The sequence below is a fragment of the Metopolophium dirhodum genome, chromosome 3 (assembly GCF_019925205.1).
Source record: "Metopolophium dirhodum isolate CAU chromosome 3, ASM1992520v1, whole genome shotgun sequence".
Taxonomy (NCBI): Eukaryota; Metazoa; Arthropoda; class Insecta; order Hemiptera; family Aphididae; genus Metopolophium; species Metopolophium dirhodum.
The window spans coordinates 33,075,194-33,088,067 of NC_083562.1; the positions used below are offsets into that span (position 1 = coordinate 33,075,194).

The following is a 12,874-nucleotide window of genomic DNA, read 5'->3' on the forward strand; positions in this document are numbered from 1 at the left end:
TTTAGATTCTGAGTGAGCTAGAAGTGTGTACCTACAGGTTTTACGAACGGTAATTTCCGTTAAAATAGTTCGAAAACTTTCAAATAGCTCTATATATTTTTATTGATTGTTGTTTTCGTCTAATTTATTGTTGGTACCGATTAAACAAGAGATTTGTATTTATGTTACCTCTTAGTTTTCTCAATCGTTCTAGAAAAAACTAAACAATCATCCGTAGAATATAAAGTTAAAGAAATATTTGCAAACATAGTTCAGAATCATTTTTTGAGTACAGTGTTTAATTTTTTTTTCTTGATGTTTATTTATGACATTTTTTAACAATAATTATCTTCTTTCTAAAGTAAGTACTACGAAAAACAAAATATAATGTCTGTGAGTAATTAATAATAAAATAGAACAAATGGTTAATTCTACAATTTTTACTTCATATTTTTAATTTTTCTATATTGCAGATATTAAATACAATTAATACAGTTTTAGTAAAAAAAAACCAATATATTATAATATATTTTAAAAACTATAAAAATTTAAATGTAAAAATTAAAAAATTAGTTCCTTTAAATTTAAAAACATTTTAGTAGATATCTTCATTAGATTTATAATATTATATATTGACAGGTAATAGGTATGAGATGACGTTATGTAGTCGTTGAAGGCTATTCGTCAAGTTAAATAACTTCTTGATAAGACCTGCCTGAAACTTTTCCAACTATTTAACAATATATACCTGAGTTGCAAAGTTTACCATGTTTTTAAAAACATAGTTTATTATTATTAATTTTAGCAAACGGTATATCAAATTCCTTATTTTCGCGTCACAAAACTTTTTCTGAGGTCAATCATTAGCCGGTTCCACTAGTTCCCGGATGGGTGACCGATTTCTAGTGAAAATAATCCACATAATATACACACGTGTTCTAACCTTTCCATAACCCCCACAGTTAAAAACCTACTAAAAAATAACCACACGATAGCCTATGTTGCCGCGGATCAGTTAAAAATAAATAAATCAGTAGAAATAGAAATTATATCTGAAATTTTTTTCAAAATCAATCTAGTCGTTTTTGAGTACCTATAGCTGCAAACATACATTTGGTTTTAACTTTTAAGATATAGTTTCTTTGATAGAGGCCATTTAGACTCGATTATTTGATGCCATGATGTTACCTCATCTACACAAGTAACCATAGCATCTATTTATATACAAAAAAATAAAAATAAATTTGTACTCTATTACTATTATAATCTGCAACTAATGGTAACCGTTTATAAAAACTTCAATTTCTACTATGAATCTCAAATCCTTAGTTTCACTATCACACCCGAAAAGATATTTAAATTGAAGATCTATGCATTATTTCAACTACTTATCGTGTCCACAGAAACAAAAAAACAAAAAAAACAAACATCATTGTAAAATCAATTTTACTCCGTTCAGAACCTGAAATAATAACGTAACGATTAGTATTGTAAAATAAAATTGCCAATACCCATCAATGTAATACATGGTATTATACATTAGTTACATAATTGACGGCGTCTTTCTACTCCTTCTTCACACAAAATAATTGCATATGAGATGGTTTTTATATTTTTTTAATTAAAAGTTAATAACTTTAACTATTAGACGCGAGTTGTTTGTAGGTGAACCGACTTGATAAGTTTTTTTTTCTTTTGATAGTTTGTATATTATAGCATCTGTAGTACATACCTACCTATATATTTTAATTCTATTGATTTTTTTTTTTTAAATATTAATCAGTCTAATGATTGCTATGATTAATAAAAACGATTGCGTGAAGGTTTTTTTATTATATATTATAATATACATCACACCTTCGAACAAACCGTAAATATTACATTTAGAGCGATACATTCAATCTATTTATATTGTAATAATTATTATTTATAAAACATACTCGTTAGGTACATTGTAAATTACATGTATTATATTATATAAATCATCAGTGGCTTATACTAAACCTTCAGTTAATTTATCGTCCAAATAATTGATAAAATTCTATTCCTAATAAATAATTTGCTAATAAAACCCAAAAAGTACAGTGTCAAAATACAGAATTACTCATATCATATTTTAAGTCGGTAATGTTATTTATTTCTATTTTCTAACTTTTTCTAACCTTCCAACGATTTGCATAACAAAATTGTATCATTGGAATTTGTAGAACCACGCGCATAGGCGCACTAGGGTTAAAATTCTGGGAGGGGCTAACAAAACTATTTATTTAAAATAACCTAGGGGGGGGGGCTTATATCTAAATCAATAAGGGATATTTGTGGGGAGGGGGGGCTAAATCTTAGTCAGGAGGGCTAAGCGTATGATAATAGCTTTTCGAAACCGTTTTATGAAATCGGCACTGAAACACAATTTTCTTTTAGCTTTGAATAAGATAATGATGGTTCACTAAAATATAATTACATGTTAATCATGGTTGAAATATACAAGGTTATTGCATATATACCCCTTCTCAATCAAATATTTGATGATAAAAACAAAAATGGCAGCGCAAAGGGAGCCAATAATAATCAAGTATATATGCACGAGATTTTGAAGCTATTGTCAGCGTATTTTTGGTGATGAGAAAAATGTATATTCGTGATATCTCTTTACGCAGCCATTTTGTTTCTTATGATAACAATCCGAGTCGATAGGTAGGTATGCAATAACCTGTATATTTCAACCACGATGTTAATGTTATTTAAAAGAGATTATATTATGTACGTCACAGGCACGAGTCAGCGCAGTTGCTCCGGTCACGTCTACGCGACTATACCATCTATATTGCTGTTTTAAATTTTAAAATTATGACAAATCGTAGATCTTATAAAACGATTTACTGAGCTGAGATCATCTGTTATCCGGAGCGTATGTCCCGAGCGTACGTTAATAAATAATGTACATTATACGATATAATACAATTTTATAATTAAATTTAACCATTTGATTTTCATGATTCACTGCAATTAAAAATATATCGCAAATAAAAAAATGGTCCCGAAAATTGTTCTGATACATGAAATGTTAAATAATAATCTATGATTATACTCATCGATTATTTCATTGGGTCTAAAATATATACCCATATATTTTTTTCACATAAAAAGGGTGAAATTAATTATAATATTATTCTAACAGTTGTATATAAATTATTCATATATATATATTTATTAATCGAGTTGGTATTTTCCAACTACAAACGTTCAAATTATTATATTTTTTTAATTAAAAATGTTCGTATAAACGGTTATTAAAAGCTAAATTATACTTGTTTCTAAAATTATTAGCGTTTGAAGTTCAAATTTTAACAAAAGCATGAACATTTGAAAAATTTGTGTATCTAGTTAAAAATGAATGAAATTTTTAATTTTAATAGCTAAGTGCTATGGATAAAACGTTGTGTTAGAACAAGGTTCTTCATAAGTGCACTTGTGGTTCTAACAGAAAAAAAATTTGAAAATATACTACGAACCTATTCAAACCGATCTATGGTATTGACTTATACAATTAATAATAACTATTATTTAGTGGTATTATATGAAAAGATATTATTACATAATGTATGGTGATTTGTTGTTGGAAAAAATTAGTTCAAACTGTAAAGGTAATATAAAAATAAACGTCTACTTGCTATCTATAAATATATAAGAAAATAATATAGGCTGACAAACTATATCTGCTCAGAATTGTATTAATCATATTATACAAAACTTTACCATAGAATTCGAATTGAACGCATCATTTAAAGTGAATTCCTAAATTACGAAGTACACTCGTAATACTTACTATATAGTATACAGCAGAGTAGCTTCCCGGTGTTTTCGTTATACTTTGCGAAGGACCAATGTAGTGGCTAAATGCATATTTTGATGGGTTTACAATGGTTTTTTTTTTTATGTTTTTCTCCGACAAACACTTGTTCGGGAACTAAAAAAAAGGTCCAACATCTCACGAAGCATCACCATTATCTTTTTAGATTTGAAATTTGACACTCGTTGTGTTCTTGTGATATCAAATTTCCAGTAGTCGTTGAGAAAATCGAAGAATGCTATGTACAAATATTAGAAAGCGACTGGTGAGGAAATTTAAGTAAGCACCATTTTATAATTGAATCTTGGTTATTTTTTGGATGTACAAAGCTCACAGACCTCCAAAAAAATAAAATTTAATATTTTAAATGACCATCGCATTTCATCTTCCCCGAGGACGACCTCTCTATAATATATTTCCATGCTTAATTTTAAAACATTACGCATACTGTTAATGGATATATAAATCTCATATTTTAAGTAACGCGCGACGAACTTTTTAATTGTAAACATTTGAATTTAAGGAAATCAATATGTACTTACCTACTATTATAGCTAATACCTAAACAACAAACTACCTAATAGGTATATACGAACAAATTGTTTTCCAAACACATTATAGAACACGGTGATTTCATGTTATTTTATAGTTGCGAATTGATATGAGTACGACCTAGCTATGATATTAGAAATAGCAACTATGTATTTTAAGACGAATTAGCCCCTCTATCGTAGAATACCTCGTAGAATATGTATACCGATGACTGTCGTGATATAAACTACAATTTATAGTATTGTAATTTTTTTTACAGATATCTGTTGATGTACACTGTTATACAGCATAATATAAGCACTATATTATATTTTATACTAAATATACTACCTATAACGGTAATATAACTTACACGTCGGCTACGCAGAAATGGATTCGTGGCTTGTCAACCCATATATTTGTATGTAGACTATTATAATATGGATATTGTTTTAGAAGGACTTTGCTAGTGCCTATACCTACCTAATCAATCGGTAATGATGACCAAAAATTAACGGTTCGGATGATTTCGAACGTGTTTACATGTGTGTAATTCAAATGATGGTTGGCGGACGTTAAAAAAATCGTTTCAACAACGTTGTATACAATATACATATTGTAATAATATATTAATACGTTTGTTATGTCATTGCGGTGTCATTTTTATTTTTATTTGTTTGGTATTTTTATACTATTCTATTTTTCCCACTCATCTCCTGCGGCGCACGTGCTTCACATAAATCAGCTGTCCGTTAGCCTAGACGTGTTTATAGGAGTCCTCAGCTTGGTTTCGGACGATAATATATTGAGCTATTTCATACATATCGAGTATCAGATACAGTACATGATACATATACTGGGTGTATCGTGAAAATCAGACATGTTCAAATGTAAACAACAAATTTACCATAGTACGTATAGTAACCGACAAAATTTCACGTTGTATCATTAATTGATATCTAAACTGTTACGGTAGGTACGTAGAGTTCCTAAAATAATAATAAGTTAGTGTGATATTCGGGCCGACACAACTGTTCACAATATCATACAACAAACGTTATCATAATATTGTTATAACTTTTAACCTTTATTATCGCCGAAAATTAATTACGCTGTATTTCGTGTATTTCCAAAGCTATTATTTAGATTCTGAGCGTATTCTGAATGAATAATATATTGTGTTGTGTTTACAATTATGTGTGTTTTATTTTTCTGTCGTCATCAACATTCAGGGTAGTAAAATTTCTCCAATTGTTGACGTTAGTATCTTATTTATAATTGTCTAATTGCTAGGAATTTTTAAAGCGTCGGGAAAAACAAAAACATTTGAAAAAATGGTAATTTTTACGCAAAACCAATTTTTAAAAAAATCAATTGAACTTTTTTGGTGTGATTCAAAAAGTTATAACCGTAGACACTTAAAATCTTCACAAAATATTCATATTGACTATATCATACACGGTAACATTTTGAAATTATTTTGATTGTTTTTCAGATATTTATAATCATAACCATTGGAAAACATTAAATTTTTGTAAATTATTTTTCAGGTAGAAATTCATAAGATCTTTTCTTTCCATAGCTAACATTAGAAATGTCAATAGAAGATTCTTCACAAATTGTTCTATCTTTAACAAAAAAAAGTTTACCGGAAATTTACGCTATTTATAACCGTGATATATATATTTTTAAATTATTAAATTAAATTATTTATACAAGTATGCTAGAATGTTGGATGACACAACAGAACCGCTCAGAATCGTTTTTCGTATGCAATGGAATTGAATTCAATTATGACACATCCATTACAACGATATACTCGTCAACTGTACTGCAGAGTGGTACCCACTTGTCTCCTTTTTTTTACTTTCAATTATAATTTTTCATTGATCGCTAGTTAGAAAAATGTGACGATTTCATTACAATATTGATCGTGAATTATAAGTGTTCGTTGGCTAAATAAAATTCACGAAACAAAATATAACTTATTTCGTATAATATTGTAGTAGGTACCTTCGTGCGTGTGTGTGATGTGGCTAATTAACACTTAAATAACAAATAATAATTTTAATATAATAATATACAATAATACAATAATATATTATGCAAGCTGTAACGCAAGACCAGCTCGTCCTTATTGATATAATCGTGTAGTTATATTAATAAGTAATAGCTAATAATTATGTTATGTGCTAACTATGGCACCGTAGTTTAGAAATTATGACCTGGACGTATAATGACCCTATACTATGAATGATGTTGTATTAATTACTACTTCGTATTATATGATTGAATAAATGAAAGAATTAAAGCAATGACATAATCGGCACTATTTAATCGAGACTTTAAATCATATTATGCGATAATAATATGTTTTAACAAAATGATGTACCTAACAAACAATTCTAGATTATACTGCCCAAGGCCCTATGCAATTTAGTTTTGTGTCTTGAATCGAGTTAATGAAAAACGTAAGTCAACGTCTATAATAATAATTATAGTAAAAATTATAGTGACAGTGGTTTGTAGGATATTTTTTTATATTTTTTTAAGACAATCGAAATATTCGATTTATCGCTGTTTCGTTTGTTTGAATTTCCGAGAAACGTGGACTGCATTTCATATTTATGAAGAGATATAAATCGCGAACAAATAGAATCAAGGAATATACTTATTACAATTTCAAAAATTGCAAGTATTATTATCATTTTTAGAAGCGGAAACTTCTAAGATATATATATATATTATAACTCATCATAATATTGTATACCGTGCGTCCGCCGCAGATGTATTGAGTTTGTAATTATGTAAATTAAAGTTTGTACCTACTTCAGATACCTTCGTTATATACCTATATATAATATATTATGATTCTTATACATTTTGGTTGTTTTGACCTAGTTACAGACATAAAAACGTAATTAGTGTTCTTTTAAATTCTATATAAGAATAAATTGTTTACATTTACTACGTAGGTTTATGTATGTAAGTAATTACGTTCAGCTTGGGAATCTCTCAAGGTCTAACCTGTAAAACCTTTTATTTATACTTTGAATTGTGTTACAAAAGAAATAAGATACGATTAAAATTAATATTTCATTCCTAAAAAGATGTATAATTTCTTAACATATAATTGTGTTTCACGAGGACAAAAATAATGTTGCCTCCAAAATACATTTTTCTACGCTACTGAATTCAATTACAATTTTATATTGCTCAGTGTGTAATTAACAAAGAATAATGTTGGCATTCACGTGTTTCTTAAGCTTTTTCTACTCAAGTTAATTTAAAGGGAATCTGATTAAAAGTTCAGTATTTCTAGTTGAGTAACGTTTGGACTGCTTATTATGTATATTATATTAACGATTATAATAACAGTATGGATACTGTTTTCAATGTTTTGTATTATTAACATTTATTAGGTCACTTATTTTATTTATAATATGACCATAAAAAAAATATGTACTTTTATATCTGCCTAGGTATCTAATTAATTTTTATACGAGTTCTATTCATGATACAAAAGGCATACTATTCGCCATTTATACACAATGTATGGAAATTGCAAGAAGTTAACAAGTCATCTTACGCCCTTAAAAAAAAACATGAAATGGGAAATTCCACAAAAATGCACACTTTGTATCTATTTCTAATTTTGTTGATAATATATTATATCATTATCTTAATAGTGTGTTGCTTGGGGATTAGGCCAACAATTGAAGTAAAAATAAGTGGATATATTGTTCTCTTTTTTATACAAAATTATCTCATATGCCCTTTCTACCAATGATATTATTATAATATGAATATAAATGTTATTGTTACGTAGAGCATATCGATAAATTATTTACTTTTTAAATCCAAAGTATTATTATATTATATTAAACAATATTATTAGTTATGAAAAAATAGGTTGAATATATATTGGTAAAAACAACGTATTCAGCGATTGTTGAAATAAAATGTACGGTAAAAGGTTTGTGTATGAGTAAATATTACTTTGAAGTTTGAAGTTTGAAAAACTATAATGTTGAGGGTTATTGAAACGCTTTGCTTTTGATGTTCAAGAGTTTTCTCCGTACTTATAATCAAACGCGTACAATATAGGTATACGTATTTGTGCATTATGTATTAATATTATATATATATATATATATATACCTATTTAAATGTCTGTATTTGACAATAGTATTACCTCCTAATGGTAGGCACATTCCGGAATAGATAATTTAATATGAATTTCAGGGATGGAAAATATATGTAAAATAGTAACGAAATCCTGTTCGAACCACCGAAACGTACTATTTTATTGATATACATAATGTTATTGACACTTCGACGTCAGTGTTGAAAAAATCGTCAAGGAGATGAGTATTATTTAGTAGATATTTTTTTTCGAAAATGTTTTTTTTTTTTTTTTTATTATTGAACTTAAGTCCGGCGACTAACGCCGTTAGCTGTTTTAGAGGGATTATGAACTATGGTTGGTAAGGTTGGTATGGTAAGGTGTTGTTACGGTATATAAGCAAACACGTGTATGTGTGGCAAGGATTTTACTACTACGAACCCGGGTGGTCACCCATCCGGGAGCTAGTAGCAGCGGGCGTTACTTACTCTCAGTCGCATTCCGTGACAAGCCACTTTATTTTATTATGTTATTCAAATTCAAACGAGTAAAGGTCCACGAACATGGGTTTGGAAGATATGGAAGCAATGGTCATTAAAGATTTTAGTAATTACTAAATTATATTAATCTATAAATTTATATAATTCATAAAAATGGTCCAAATATAATAAATACTTTAGATCCGATATTACATCTATTTTATACTATTGCAAAACAATTTTTAAGGACTATTATCCTTAATAATATAAATATTTTAATAACTGAAAAACTACTGTTTTGAATTTTAAATCAGATACATAAATTTGTTCAAAAAAATTATCCACTAAATAATTGGCATTGTTTTCCCGCAGGAGACTATATTTAAGTAAGTAGTACGAAAAATCTCAAGAATTTGAAAAAATGCATTATTAAATTACTCAACAACCCTGTATACGTCCAGTGGGTGGTACCGAATCACGTATACTGCATGCCGTTCCTCATTTTTTATGTAAAACTAATTTTACGCTTCGTAGTGGTACATTTGTACCTATATACTACCAGTACATGTTATTATTACGAAATACGAATAAACATATGGTATATAGAATACTTAGTTGTGGTATAGGCGACTAATAAATTATTTTAGCCTGTAATTATTATTTTATAACCTATACAATGTCGTAATCAGTCGACCAAAAAAAAATACGACTCAAACAATATGTATCGAATATTAGTGATTACCTACAGCCCTATATATGTTCTTATATTCGATCGCACCTATATTCGTGTATGCACTTTATTTGATTTTCCCGATAACGCGTGCGGTGTTGTTAAAGTCCTAAAGTTCAGCAAATTGTTGATACACACAATACACCCACAGTACGCCGTGTAGTAGGTGCCTACACAACAATACCGTTGCACCTTGCACGCATATACCATTATAATAGGAACGACACGCACGTACGTCAATAATTGGGTTATTCAGTATATTATGATATTATTCTTATACGGAACGCGGCACGACACACATTGTATAAACATTATGACCAGCAGCGACCGTGTACTTTCAAATCGTTCCCAGTCGGAATGTCGTAGATTACGTATCATCACAATATATAGAGTGCGCTACGGAAGTTTGGGCATATAGGTACATACACTTTTTTTTTAACCGATGGACTGCAGTGATTTCGTAAATCGGGGCCCCCCTCCGCCCCGCTGTCGTATAAGCAGGTGCAGTGGATCGACGAGAAAAAAACCGAGTTTAAATGTTGGCTTATGTTTATTATGAGCTCTTGAAAAAAAAAAAAAATCGATACCGCGGTCGTGTTTCTTACCCGGTCAATAAACGCGATATTTTATGAAACCTAAGACATACAACTCGTCTATTATTCAACCCTAACGGAAGTATACGGACCGACGGCAGTAATATATTTCTTGTAATATTGTGATTTTAACGGTGTTCGTCTAACCAGAAATGAATCTACGTAGGATTCGTGGATTTTGGACGATGCATGTTACACTCGCCCAAGGTTAATCAAAATCTTTTCTTTAGTACATTCTGTATAATATAAAATAGTGTGCATATATGTATTTATTTGTATGTGTGTGTGTGTGTGTGTGTGTGTGTGTGTGTGTGTGTGTGTGTGTGTGTGTGTGTGCCTAACCTATATGGATTCCGAATAAATTGCAAAATCCATCATATTATTATAAAGATTGTTACATTTTTTCCGAGATACCTTTTAAGCGGTGTTTATTCGCTCCAATAAATTCATATTTACTGTCAATCTGTCAGAAATATTACAGGTCGTAGTTGTATGGTGCCTTATATCAAACCTATCATTTACATCACACAAATATTTGGTTTCAGTTATTTATTTTGTATAAAAATTAGGGGTAGGCTTATCCGTGCCCTAAAAGTATTTAAATATGTATGCATTTATGCCCTAAAAATTACTAAAACAATGAAAGGTATGTTCCGAAAGTATGCATTCAATTTTTTTCATTTTAAATTATCTTTTATTTTTATTATAAATTAAGTAATTATTCAGTCTGTTGAGAAGGATTCGACTAGGACAGCGGTTCCCAACCTGGGGGTAATTACCCCCTAAGGGGTAAAAACACGATTTTTTGAGGGGTAAAAGTTAAATTATTTATTTTTATTTTAAGTACTTATTTTAAGTTTACTTATGTAAATGATCATTATTTTTTTTATTACTCAACTTTTTTTTGATAGGGAGGGGTATTTGTTAATATCTAACCTGACTTATGGGTAATAGTCTCAAAGAGGTTGGGAACCACTGGACTAGGATATAATCTAGAAAAAATATAATACATTTTATAAAATAAGATGCGCCTAACTAAACATTTATTATAGTTAATATGAAAAGTGACATATTTTATTATATTTTTTCTCATCCAAATATTAAGTATATTATTAATTATTAATTATAAGTGGTCATTTATTGTTTGTTAAGATGATTAATATTATGATTATTTATAAAAAAAATAAGTGTTCATAGCAAAAATGTGCATAAAATACGTACTCATATCTGAAAACCAGCCAAATATGCACTTATGAGTAAACGTAGGGCCAAATATACATAATATGCAAAAAAATTTAAAAATGAACTCTTAAAATGATGAAACATTAAAAACATTTGTATACCACTTTGTCATGTTTTAACTACATATAATATAAGAATGCTTAAAGTCATAAATATTGTAGAGGTCGCCAGAACTTTTATCTGCAAATATAATATAAATTAATGAATTACCAGCTAACTTAGTTATATATGTACATGACTTACTTTACTTATTTAAGCTATGTGAATGTTTCAATTGAATTTATTGTATTTTATCTGTAATGATATAATTTAAGAAAAAGTGTTGATGTAATTTTTAAGTCATGTTTATATATGTATTACTTTCACTTTAATATAGATAATACAATAATACTGTTTAAAAAAATCAATAAATTATATTAGAAAATTAATATACCTAATACCACTGTTACATTTTAATATATTATTATTTTTTTCATTTGTATTTAATGCATGAATTAAATATGTTAGATAAGTTGAGACCTAGTTAGATTAGGTTACTTTATCATCCATTAAATGTAAATATTTTATGTAATGGATAAAAAACTCAAAAAAATCTACGAAATATTTACATTATAGTTTATTTATTTAAACAAGATAATTATCCAATAAAAGAATAGTCGTAGAACTATATATATAATACATTTAATCGATATTATGATTAACACAAGTCGTAGTCATTCAAGAATCATTTACATTTAAAACATAAAATACAATATAAAACATTGCAAGTTATTAAACCATTTTCAAAAATGGTCGAAGAAAAAATAACATTAAATTATAACAAATCAATAAATAATTTATCCAGTGATAAGTGATATAAGTTATCACTATAATAAGTGATAATCGACCAATATGACAGTCGCGTGTCGGTTAATGACGTCATCAAATCATTCTACCTATATAAAAATGATTTGTATGGGCCGAAACGTTTCAGTCTGTGTTCGACACTTCGACGTTAGTGTTGACAAAATCGTCAAGGGAATGAGTATTATTGATTAACAAAAATGCTAAATATTTCATACAGAGCTCCGGTTTTTATTAAATTACAAAATGTTATGTTTGGAATATTTCAAAAATTAGATTTGCTTATATAACTAGTGTGTACTGAACCATATATATATATTATATAGGCTTACAAACAAATCTAAACAATTATAGTTTACTACTCATAAAAGTAAGATAATATTTGTTATCTCGTATAATGGAGGAGATTATCATATTTGGGTAAGCGAATTTAAGATAAATCTTTTAGAAGCTGCATCATACTAATTTTTCACAATTTTTAGTTAACTAGGTACACAATAT

General features: G+C 28.4%; 1 protein-coding gene across 2 annotated transcripts in view; it reads left to right on the forward strand.

The window, feature by feature from the left end:
- Positions 1 to 12,874, forward strand: part of LOC132940916 (uncharacterized) — a 57,822-nt gene that overhangs the window by 22,002 nt on the left and 22,946 nt on the right. The window contains exon 1 of one of the 2 annotated variants that reach the window (XM_061008722.1): positions 12,517 to 12,793. The exons of the other annotated variant lie outside the window; for it this stretch is intronic. The gene's annotated coding sequence lies outside the window, so the exon portion shown is untranslated. Of the gene's footprint in view, positions 1 to 12,516; positions 12,794 to 12,874 lie in introns of those variants that run through there. 2 annotated transcript variants of the gene reach the window in all.